Source organism: Nymphalis io, chromosome 11, assembly GCF_905147045.1.
Source record: "Nymphalis io chromosome 11, ilAglIoxx1.1, whole genome shotgun sequence".
Lineage (NCBI taxonomy): Eukaryota > Metazoa > Arthropoda > Insecta > Lepidoptera > Nymphalidae > Nymphalis > Nymphalis io.
The window spans coordinates 3,852,471-3,865,776 of record NC_065898.1 but is presented as its reverse complement, the minus strand read 5'-3'; positions in this window follow the sequence as shown (position 1 = coordinate 3,865,776).

Sequence of the window (13,306 nt, the reverse complement as noted above, 5' to 3'; positions counted from 1 at the left end):
TAGCCCAGCATTGGGACATACACAGACTGTTACCATGTAGAAGTAAAAATAAACCCATAACATCAACTTTGCCGAGTTCATATGAACGTCAGTGCCAATAAGAGAGGAATTTGATTCTATAAAATAAATCCCGGAAATACACCGATTTACACTAACTAAATTTAAAGCCAATTTCGAGCTCCAATAATAGAAGACGTTCTATGAAACCGCGAGCACGGATATACAAGAACGTAATAAATTGATTTTCATAGAATGTATATTCAACATGTTGCGAAGGTCATGAATACCGGATGTCATATTTTGACAATCAAATGCAAGTGTGGTGCATTGGCGTGCTTCAACATTCTAGCCAATGAGCTTAGACTGGTACATTCGATAATTTTCAAAGCAATTTCTATCGTATTTCTTTCGATAATCTTTGATCACGTGACTTTCTGTTTTTAAAAAACAAATTATAGTCTGGAATAATCATAGACAGAAGACGTTCTATGAAACCGCGAGCACGGATATACAAGAACGTAATAAATTGATTTTCATAGAATGTATATTCAACATGTTGCGAAGGTCATGAATACCGGATGTCATATTTTGACAATCAAATGCAAGTGTGGTGCATTGGCGTGCTTCAACATTCTAGCCAATGAGCTTAGACTGGTACATTCGATAATTTTCAAAGCAATTTCTATCGTATTTCTTTCGATAATCTTTGATCACGTGACTTTCTGTTTTTAAAAAACAAATTATAGTCTGGAATAATCATTAAGTCAATAGAAAACGAATGCTATTATAGCAATATTTTACGTTTTTTTAAGAATGTATACAAGCTTGTGTTTACTTGGTGATAGGGCTTTGTGTACCCGTCTAAGTACTACCTACTCATCAGATATTCTACAGCTAAATAGCAAACTTAGTATTGTTGCGTTCCGCGTGAAAGGGTGAGTGAACCATTACAAGCACTAGGGATATAATATTTTAGTTCCCAAGATCGGTGGCGATGTAAGGAACAGTTAATATTTCTTACAACGCCAATGTCTATGAGCGATGGATTTTATATATAAAAAAAAAACAAGAATTATCGAGAAACGTCTAACAGTATCCATCGTTTTGTTGTGAATAGTTACCAACTGTTTAATCGATACCAGAGCTTAACAAACAACCCATATCAACGCTAGCACGATGTATAAAGGAGAACATCCCATCTAATACAGCCGTCATAAATTCTTCCTTTACACTCATATTTTTCGTAATTAATAAACAGCATAGTGTTCGGTACAAGAATGAATTTACAATAATCAATCAATTGTATAATCATAATCAAGCATAATCAAATACTAAATCAAAAATATCTGTTTCTGTTAATCATAGACATATTGCAAATTAGCAACATTGACTGTTATGCGCACGACACCTTATACACTGGCCGCGTTATTATTATCGGGAACACGTTTGAATTTTCATAATTATTATGTGATTCCATTCAATATAAAACTACTACCGGTCAGAATTATGATTATACTGAGAAGAACTGGCAAGATTACAGTTAGTAATATGACATGATAACAGTGAATAAAATAAACCAAATAAGCTAAACGTCCGGCTACGCACGGTTATATAAGAAGAAAAATGTATCTTGGATAAAATTTGCGTAAAATCCGTTCTTAGTGAGCGTCTACATCGGGAAACAACTGTTACAAATTTCAAGTCAATGAGATGAATAATTTAGGTCTTATTTCCATAAAAAATGTGAATAATTTAAAACGACGTAATAAAACACATGAAAATATGATATTGAAATATAAAATATATTTTATGTTGCCGCAAAAGCATCTAAAATTTATTTAAATTTTACGTCTGTTTACAATGACAAAAATTAAAAAAATACGATTTCATTATCAGTATATAATTTACATGGATAAATGGCTTACTTTGTTTGTTAGCCATTTTAATTTATAAAATGGCTAACAAACAACAATAAATGCAAATCTGCTGAACCACACTTGCACGTTTTTTTAACTTTCACTTATAAAAAATATGAAAAGTAAAGATTTCTTAATATATTTTGTTTACATGGTTTATTATATACCTATTTGTTTGCTTGTATAAAGTGAACGTAGGAAACACTATCGTGAAGTTGCATTTGCCGTTGATGTACATAAAACAGGCACTGCCTTGCTTATTAGTCTCTGTGCTTTGTGCATCGCCAGTGTGCGTAATATGGGGTCATCTATGCCATAGCCTTCCCTGACAAGGCATTTTTATGCTTGTGTATATACGAAGAATAGCGCATTATCTTTTTGTTTGGCTATATGCGAACATTTGGATTGTGGAATCTTTTAGCTTCTAGGGAAATATTTAAGACTGGAATGAATACTTATATATATTATAGTCTATCGGGTTTCTGTGCGTGCAAAGCAATTGCCGATATTAATAATTGTATTTCAATTGAAATAAGTTATTGCGGTATAGATGAGATGGCCCAGTGGTTAGAACGCGTAGCTCAGCAGTGGGACATTAACAGGCAGGTACTGTCTAGTATATAACTGGCAACTAATTGTTACTGCAGATAAGCAAGGCCTTCGTCGCACCTGTAATCCTTATCACGATTATAATGGCTCTGAAATTTTTCGTCCTCTATGAGTCTGTTATAACTACCGCGGGTCTCTCTGAGGCCATTTACAATAACTAATGCTATCGTTTCCGTTTGTACTCACCAGTGGAACTTTTGTGTCGTTCTAGCGATTCTCTAGTACTGGCTACTTATTTTTGGTGGTAATTATGAATATATTGCTCCGCTGAAATATATATTTTTTTTAAATTGTAAATAAAAGTTCCTAAAATAAAGTTACGTCATTGATTTTTTCGCCGTATTTCTGATAGAAATTATCGCTTGGTAGCATTTGAGTCGCGAATAAATAATACATATATATAAAATAAACATTATATTTAAAATATAAGGATGAGAACATTATTGAAATACATTTATCTGTTTAGTAAGTGAAGCATATATAAAAAAAAATCTCTGATAATAATTTATATCACAGAGAAACTGTTATTTAATATATTGATTATTGGAGTATATACTATAAATAAACTTTAACATAAACTAGTGTCTTAGGATAAATAATACGTTATTATTATAAATAATAAAATACTATAGTTACAAATGAAAGTATATGTTAAATTATTTATCCCATTAAATTTAATGGACGATTTAAATTTTTGGAGAGACAGATTTGGTATTGTTGTGTAATATGTGGTTTGAAGGGTGAGTCATCCAGTGTAATTACAGGCACAAGGGACATAACATCTTGGTTTCCATGGTTGGTGGCGCATTGGCGATGTAAGGGATGGTTAACAGTTTCGATGTATGTGGACGTCGGTGACCACTTATCATCAGGTGGCACATTTGTTCGTCCGCCTTCCTATTCTATAAAAAAAAACAAAGAGATGAAGTTCAAATTAAGCCATATTTGTTGATTTTGCTCAAGATTATTAGGTTTAAAATGATCTATAATCGTTTAATTTTAGACGGTAGAAATGAATAAAAAAGGACACTTGCCAGGTGTAAAACATCAATATTAAAATAATATTTGAAATAATTTGTAATTAAAAACAATCAGTAAATAAATATGGAGTTATATCAATAAGAATATAGAATTTCTTTCATGAAATAATTGATAGATGTTTCACGTCCACATTTAACTTTTCTTTATTATTAATTTCACTATTTACGTACATGTAAATACGTCATACATTTGTGAAAGCAAGTAAAATATATGTAGGTCATGTCTGGGGTTTTATTAAATTTTAAACAGTTTTATAACCTTTAGTCGTATATTTTCCTCCCAGAGCTGTATACAGAACAGAGTATGAACTAAACCAAGGGTACGTGCGATGCATACATTAAATGACTAATGTTCCAACTTCGTTTACTTGTGTCATGGTGTATGTATGTTAGTTATCGCATAAAATTTCCACTATAACGAAATACATAGGTACAGATTTTGTTATTAAATTGCGTATTTAATATTATTTGTATATTTTCCTGTTTCATATATGGACGTATAGTTAATATTATACTTTTATATACATGACTTTAAAATCTATCTTGTTTTAATAAACTAATTTTTGTCTTGTGTGTTTAGTGCCTAATTGAACCTAAGTTCAAGTCTCAGATCGAGCTAATACAGATTGTATGAATTTTTCTTTCGAAATATTAGTGACGTAAGTAAGACAGTTGTCAATATCAGGCGAAAGGTGTCACGATCCTGTCACGAGTGTAACGCGCCTTCGAACGCCGCTTGGGGGGCCCCCAAGCGCCTTTTCCTGACGAGTGACAGCCATAGTCGGCGAATACATCTCGTTACCGAGCTATGGCATTCATCGTGCTGGGTGGAAATGATTATGGCATTCTCGCAGAAGCGGAAGCGAGAGTAGGACGCCTTTGCTGACCCGTTCCGCTGAAGAATACCGAGGAGAATGTCAATCAGTCAGTCTATAAGCCTCGCCGGGTCTAGGGAAGTTATATGTATCCAGTTGGCAGTATCATTGGATCACTCTACATGTATATAGGAAGCCGTTGAGATTTTTCTCGGTCGTATAGGTTTGGCGTCCCAACAAAATATGAGGGTGGTGGAATAGCGCTTTTCATGCACAAACGCTTGTATATTCTAATATCTCCTGCAGAAATTGAAATTGTGTAACATATTATATACCGTCTCACACATATTAAAACGAGTAGATCGATCAAATTCCGGTCTTAAATTAAAATGAAAACATAAAGTTTAAATTTGAAGTGACGTTTTTAAAATTGGAACATTTATTTTTCCAAAATTGATTTTAATATTTAATATAAGATTTATAAAATAAGAGCCAATCCCGGAACCCATTCGGGTTTCAATAAGGCAAACTGGAACTGGAATCTGAAATGAAACGTATCTGACGATAATATTATGTAGATGGTGTGATCGAAAGTCGATCATGGCTTTTACGAAAAGAAATAAAATATTCCAACTTCTACTACTTGCTATAGAATATGTTCCTATTTTGAATATACTTAGTGATTATGACTTCAGCATATATGTACACTTTCTAAGAATAAAAACAAAGTATCTGAAGGCTATTTCATCTGCCCACGCTTTCATAATCCCGCCCTTGGGCTGTTTACATACGGTGCCGGATTAGACAGACTATCTATTGCTAGAATAATAAGGCCAGGCTGTACTGTGAAATAATACAGTGTTGTTTTTTTCCCGGTTTAAATCATCACGAAGTTAACGTCACATTTGTATCACGGATTATAAACGTGTGGAATTGTAATCCTTGTGTAATATTGTATATACATATTGTGATTAAATCTATTACAGAAATGCAAAAATATAATTAATATACCACGGCACACGGCCTATTTTTAGTTCAATTTGGTTTAAAAACAGAATTGTAGAATTAATGAAAACAATATTTATTTACTGTTTATACAGTTCGTTAAACTAAGCTAGAAACAATAATAATATCATTTTTATGGACACTGTATGTTCAGTTTGATCAAAGCGAACAACAAAGATACTTTGGTATACACTTGGAAATTAAAGAGATTCAAACAATTTTAACAAATGAAATGTTACTCTGCATGTTATAAATGCTAAAGGAGCATAGTTTTATAAAAGGTTATGAAAGAATGAAACAGTAATATATAAAATATGTAATAATATACACGTATATAATAAAAAAATATATAACACACATTCATAATGTCCTCCAGACAGATTTCAACCACGGCGGCCATCTCAAGAGAGATTAGCCAACTACGCAAGAGATATTATAGTGCACAAGTATGTGCGCAAACACAGGTGTACTCTCTATTCCCTAACTCTAATAATCCGATGGGACGGCAATCCGACACGATCACGAATAAAACGAAGACACGAATATCAGGCAAATGCCGTGGAATATATAGTTTTAATATATATAGAACAAAGATAATATGGAAGAAACATCCACAGCTATTAACCAACAGCAAGAGTATTTGCCCAACAGTGGAGCATTTAATGGCTGTTATTTTTATTACAGACATTACACCCCATTCTACATATTAAACGTAGCGAAGGTATTTTCACACTGCATTTAAACTGCACCTAAACTGAGATAACAATATAACGAGTTAAATGGGACTAAAAATACGGATTCAGTTGAGCTCAGAGACGTGATAACAATTCCAATAATACTATAGCGTTATGGGTGTACATTAAATCTGATGGAATAAGTGTAGTGACTTTGTGTCTATTCTTATTTATTTTAATAATTCAAAAGGAGGAAACTAAATTATTTACTGGTGGTAGAGCTTTGTGCAAGCTCGTCTGGGTAGGTACCACCCACTCATCAGATATTCTACCGCAAAACAGCAGTACTGGATATTGTTATGTTCCGATTTGAAGGGTGAGTGAGCCAGTGTAATTCCAGGCACAAGAGACATGAAATCTTAGTTCCCAAGGTTGGTGGCGCATTGACGATGTAAGCGATGGTTGACATTTCTTACAATGCCAATGTCTAAGGGCGTTTGGTGACCACTTACCATCAGGTGGCCCATATGCTCGTCCGCCGTCCTATTCTAAAAAAGAAAAATATATATTGATTTAAAATAAAAATAAAAAAAGATTTTTCTTCTTTCGAATAAATTTATCTGTGATATATAATTATTTTAAGTTAATCAATATGAATGTTTGTCACAATTGCGTTCAATATTCTTTGATTTTTAAATGTCAAAGAATTTTGCAGATTTCAAACTCATACGAGAAAAAATATTCACTTAAAATAAATAAGCAAAATAATTATTCATGTTGTCCACGATTATAAGAAACTTTGTCTACCAATGACCCTACCAATGAATTGTCTACAATGTTTGTTAGCTTATTAATAATAATATAAAAAATGTTTATACAATTTTGCGCCAAAAATCTTATACATATTTCTTTGTTAAACTAATAAAGCGGGCGTCTACTGTACTCGCAACAAATAATAATTTAATTTTTGAATTTAGAAATCGAACGTATTATTTATTGATATATTTCTTTACGAGTATATGAAAAACAAAACTTGTAGCGCGCCTCGGGTAGAACTACGAAACATCTGCACTAAACAGAATATGTTATAAAAAGTAAACCAACCGATTGTTCTTTTTAAAAAAAGGACGGACAATTAATGTCGTCTTTTATCTCTTCGATTATATATCTCAAAATAACATAATTAATACTCATAATAATATATTATAGCTGCTTACTAAGAACATTTATTTGGCTGTTTTTTATGCTTCAAATTCTTATGATATGTAACCGGATAATCAAATTATAAAAATGCATAAACCATCGATAAGCTTTTTTCTTTCGTTTATTTATAATATAGGTAATCGAACGGGCACATGGGCTACCTGATGGTAAGTGGTCACCACCTCTCATAAACACTGATGCCGTAAGAAATATTAACCATTCCTTACATGCCACAAACCTTGGGAACTAAGATATTATGTCCCTTTGCCAGTGTAATTACAGGCACAAGAGATATAACGTTAATATTTCTTATAGTGTCAATGTATGTGGACAGCGTTGAACTCGGTATGTATACCAAGTGGCTCATTTGCTAGGATATCTACTTATCTTGTTATTAATAAATAAAATGAATAATTTTCCTCTATGCGTTCCTTAGCCATTCGTCGGATATTGATGAAACTTTGATGTCTTATTCTGCTTATGCTCGACAAGATTCTAAACACAAAAAAAAATAGTTTTTTTTTTCTTTTTATGTTTATCCTTCAATACAAAATTTTTAAGTACACCTTTATTCTACCCGTTAAAAATCCGGGACAGGCAGCTAATGATAAATAAATAAAAAATAACAACTATTTTGAGATACAGCCAAATATAGAAAGGCAAATATGATCGCAACATAAATTCAATAGTATGTCAAAACCAGTATATAGGTAACGAATATTTAACATGAATTTATTGCGGTCGAGTGCACACGTCAAAGGCATAATCAACAGAACTTTGCTTTTGATAAGTATGATTTATCGATCAAAAACGGTTGTTTGTAATTAAAATTATTAAAATTGTTTTTTTATATCTAATACAATTTCTTTTATTAAACTTTTTATAGTGGCTTTAGTCCATAATAGCTTTTTTTTAGCCTTTTGCCGTCCACTGCTAGACGAAAGCCCCCCCCATAGAACGCCAACCATCCCCATCTTAGGCAGTCCGCATCCATCCCATACCTGCCACCTTTTTTAAGTCGGTCCACCTTGCCACAGGGCATCCTACACTACGTTTGCCTAAGCGTGGTCTCCACTCTAACACGTGTCGGCTCCATTGGCCATCAATGCGCCTGGAGACATAACCAGTCCACTTCCACTTCAGCGAGCTAATTCTATGCACGATGTCGGTGACTTTAGTTCTCTGGCGAATGTCCTCATTTCGGATTCTATCTGCCAGAGAACCCCCAAGCATCGCGCGTTCCATTTCTCGCTGAGCGACCTTAAATTTGTGGACCAGTCCTACGGTGAGTGTCCACGTTTCGGCACCGTAAGTTTATAATAGCTATATATACTCGTAATTAGTCTATAAGATTGTAAATTCTGATATGAAAATTTTCAGTACCAGCTCGGTATTTCAAAGTTGGCAATGCTTACATAATAGTTATATATAAATTTTTATTTACAATACAGTAACAGCCTGTAAATGTACCACTGCTGGGCTAAAGCCTCCTCTCCCTTTTTGAGAAGAAGGTTTGGTGCTTATTACACCACGCTGCTCCAATGCGGGTTGGTGGAATACACAAGTGGCAGAATTTCAGTGAAATTCATGTGTCTAACATGCAGGTTTCATTACAATGTTTTTCTTCACCTTGATGGTGAATTATAATCACAAATTAAGCACATGAAATTTCAGTGGTGCTTGCCCGGGGTTGAACCGACGATCATCGGTTAAGATTCACGCTTTCTTACCACTAGGCTATCACATTTTCAAATAAAGAAAAAAAATAAGGCGACATGCGGACGAAGCTGAGGAGAGAAAGTAGTGAATACATAAAACATATTGGAGATGACCAAAAACTTGATATTGTAGATTGGTGCTGAGCCAAAGAATGGAAAAGTAATTTTAGGCGAACGTTTTAATATTTTCGTTCAAGTTACGTGATGGTATACCATGAAATATGAAGCTGAATACCGAGGTGAATTGATTTTAGTTCGCATACATAAAAAGAGAAAAGGTTTTCGACATGAATTTGCGTAGTTGGATTTAGAAAGTCACTACTGATTAATGCGTACAGTACAATACACCTAAATGCGTTGCGTCCTTAAATTCCATTGCGTGAAGACATTTAGCAACTGTGAAAAAGTTGGTATTCAGGCTGTTACTTTTTTACCTTTTCCTAACCCCATTATTATAATTCAATATGAAGCCCATCTTGATATAATTATCATTTTTAATCCCAAAGCCCCGAAGTAAACAACTTTTAATAGACTTATACGATTAAAAATCTTCTTCTTTGTATCGAGATTGTGATGGGAGTATTAAGCTTAGTAAAATTTAGAAAAATATAAAGGGCTTATAATAAAATCTATTCGACAGCACCTACTCATCAGATATTTTACCACAAAACCGCAACACTTATTTTTGTGTTCTGGCTTGAAGTTACACTGGCTCACTTGAAGATATGATCGTAGTTCCTTAGGTTAGCATTGACGATGTAGGGAAAGTTAATGTTTCTCATAGTGCTAATATCGTGTGTGACCTATATACCGGACTGCCTCGTTCGAATCGGTTCAGTAGAGGAAGTTTAAAAACTTACACAAGATTGAAAAAACAAATCTAAAATAAATTAGTTAAAAAAGTATATATATATATATCATCGTGTAACTATACTTTGAAATATTATGACCAATATAACAAATTACTCTCATAAACATTCATATTACTAATTATTTATAAAAAAACATATCCTAAATATAAAGTAGTAGCTAAAATTAATCTATCATTTTATTAATTTAAAATACTAACTGACATATCAACTCACAGCCCATTGCACAGCACAAACTATTGGGAGTAGTATCATGCAAATTTACATACTGCTTTCTTGTACATAGTGGGTGAGCAGTAAGGAATGATTTTTGGTAATTAAATTCCTAAGGTATGGACTGGAAGGTAAAGGAGGTAAAGGTGTGTATGAAAATCCTTTATTTTTGAAGAAAGAGCTATGGAAATAAGTACTTAGAAATTATGAATTATGAGGCGAGTGAAGCCGCAGGTAAAGCGCTGGTATATTATATTTCGAGCAGCAATTATCTGTTAAAAACAAAATCAATCAAATCAACGTACTAATTTAATAATAAAATATTGGTTTTCAATTAATTTTTGAACATACAATTTACATCAAGTACAGCGGTGAACGAATTAACATATTTACGAAAGAACCAAGCGTCGATAGAGAAAAAGTGCTCTCGAGGGACGCCCGGCAGATGTGAACATCAGAATTGATGGTAATTGAAATTTATAATTAAAGTAAAGCAATAAATATATATGGAATTTAATAAATAAAAAATAATTTCGTTAACAAAACTAAAATATATTTATTATTATTATTATTATAAATAGTAACGAAGTATATACTCGTATATAGTATATGTCCCACGTACACCCAACGAAGTTGAGGCAAGAGAGACGGCATGATAGTATAAGAAAGCATCACCGTCGGTTGCCAACACGGCCAACGAGCCGGTATTCTCTACCTCTAATGTGCACATATTATATGTTTCACGTAAAAATTCTAAAACATAAAAACTCCTTTTTGTAGTATTATTGCTGTATAGCCTTTATACCATCGACTTCCTTATCGACTTAATTTAAAGATTTTTTTTAATATTATCTCAAAAAAAAACTTCGGAGGAAAAAAAGGTATAATACAATATTATGTTTTCATTTCATACGGCAACTAATCAATTAAAAAAAAGCATTTCATTCAATCACTTTGTATTAACAGGGTTTGCATTTACATAACGCGTACATGATGTCATTGGAAATTTGTAGTTATTTGTGCTATCACGTATAATGGAGAAACTGCTTCTATTTTTATGCACTGATTTTGACAACTGAGGATCTAGATAATCTACGCTTGCGGAAATTCTAACCCTAACTAATTTATTATTTGGTACGATATCATATAAATCTGAATCAGAGACACATATTGATTTTTCATCTGGCGTGTTGGATTTAGAATATATTTCTTCATTTTTATCTTCAAACACAGGTTTATCGTCCTTACTTGTGAGTTTTTTTTTTTCTAAAACAGCGACACATATCTTTTTCATGATATCTGGTGGTATAAAAACAGCTGCATCTCGACTGTTACTATTTACAATGACCCGATTACTTTTGTCTGAAGTTTTTTTTAAATCTTCGTCATCACTATTTTGCATATTAATGATTTCATTTTTTCCTTCTGATTTCATTATATACTTAACGTTGTTCTGGCAATCTTGAAATTCTTCATTCATTTTATTTAAATGACCGACAAATAATAGTTCATTATTATCGAGATTAGAACTTGGATTGATATGCTGTTCGTTTTCGTTTTCGAAGGTAGTGTACACTCGACGTTTTTTACAAGATTTTTCAAATAGCAAGTAAATTACCATAGCAATTAAGATCACGTACCCAGCTCCTATTACATGGAGACAATAAATTGGTAAGATCACAATATTTTCTTCCATATCTGACATTATACCTGAAACAAAATTCCACGTAATAAGTTTAATTTTTAAATTAAAACAATGAATTTTAAAACTGGCTGTTCAGCTTCCTGGTCTATATTATTATTATAATTTTAGATTATTTTTGTATTACACATTACAACTTTACTGTAAGCAGTAATTGTAGCATTAATATCCCACAGCTGAGCAAAGACGTTTTCCTCTGTTGAACTATTCAACATTTTTAACAAACTAGGTATCTTAAGCACCCAGTAGTGCTTGCCTGGATGCGAACCTTGAACCTTTCAATCTTTGTTTGACTTTCACGTATTTTGATTACAGTAATAGCGAATCATGGATTAAGAGAATAAAAAGAATTAAGATTAAACGTTAAAAAGTTTATAAAGAGTTCTAAATCTAAGCAAAAAAAGGTATTAAGGAATTTTAACATTAAATCGTTTTCTTTTTGTGTTATACAAAAATATAATGCGTTTGGTCCACCTTTCTCTCATTTTGAAGAAGTCCTTGTTAAATTTATATTTTAAATAATTTTCATGCGCTTTGAAATGATTAAACACTTACTTTTTTGATAATAATCACAAAATTGGTAAATAGCGATAAAACTACACAGATAATAAATAAAATATATTTAACACATAACTCAAATTTTTTCTTTCACATTTTAAATTTCTTCACGCCTTATTCAATACTAAACGCTGAACGTTAAATCCACTAATTTTATACTTTCCTTGAGGACAAACGATTGCAATGACGACAGCGTGAGTCGTGATTTGTAACATTATTATTAATACAATTAATTTCCTTGCTCGATAAATTTGTAAAACATATAACATTTGTACAATGTTTTGTAATAACTGCTTTATTTCTTACGACTGGTAAATATAAGCTAGTTGGAAATTCCGAGCCTGTACGTATTTATACGACCAATCGGTATAACTTAATAGCAAAATGATGTCGTGGCACTATCATTACAAACTTACGCACTACTTTTTCTCGGTGTTGACAAGTGTTTGACTTAAGTCGCAAGTTGTTTGCTATAACTTGCTATAATTTAAATTTGTTGCTTAAAAAATTAAAATATTGTTTTACTATTCCTTCGTCGCTGATTAGTAGGGCACTAATTAAGAGTGCGTCTAAGGCTAAACTGTTTTGTCTGTTTCTATTTACTTATACATATTATGTCGATATTTTTTCATAGAATAGGAAGGCGGACGAGCATATGGGCCACCTGAGGTTAAGTGTTCAACAACGCCCATAGACATTGGCATTGTAAGAAATTTTAACCATCGCTTACATCACCAATGCGCCACCAACCTTGGGAACTAAGATGTTATGTCCCTTGTGCCTGTAATTACACTGGCTCACTCACCCTTCAAACCCGAACACAACAATACCAAGTACTGCTGTTTTGCGGTAGAATATCTGATGAGTGGGTGGTACCTATCCAGACGAGCTCGCACAAAGGTCTACCACCAGTAAAAAAAGATCATGTACAGTAGTACCTAATATTATATATTTTAAATGCCTTCTCTGTAAGTCTTATCTCAC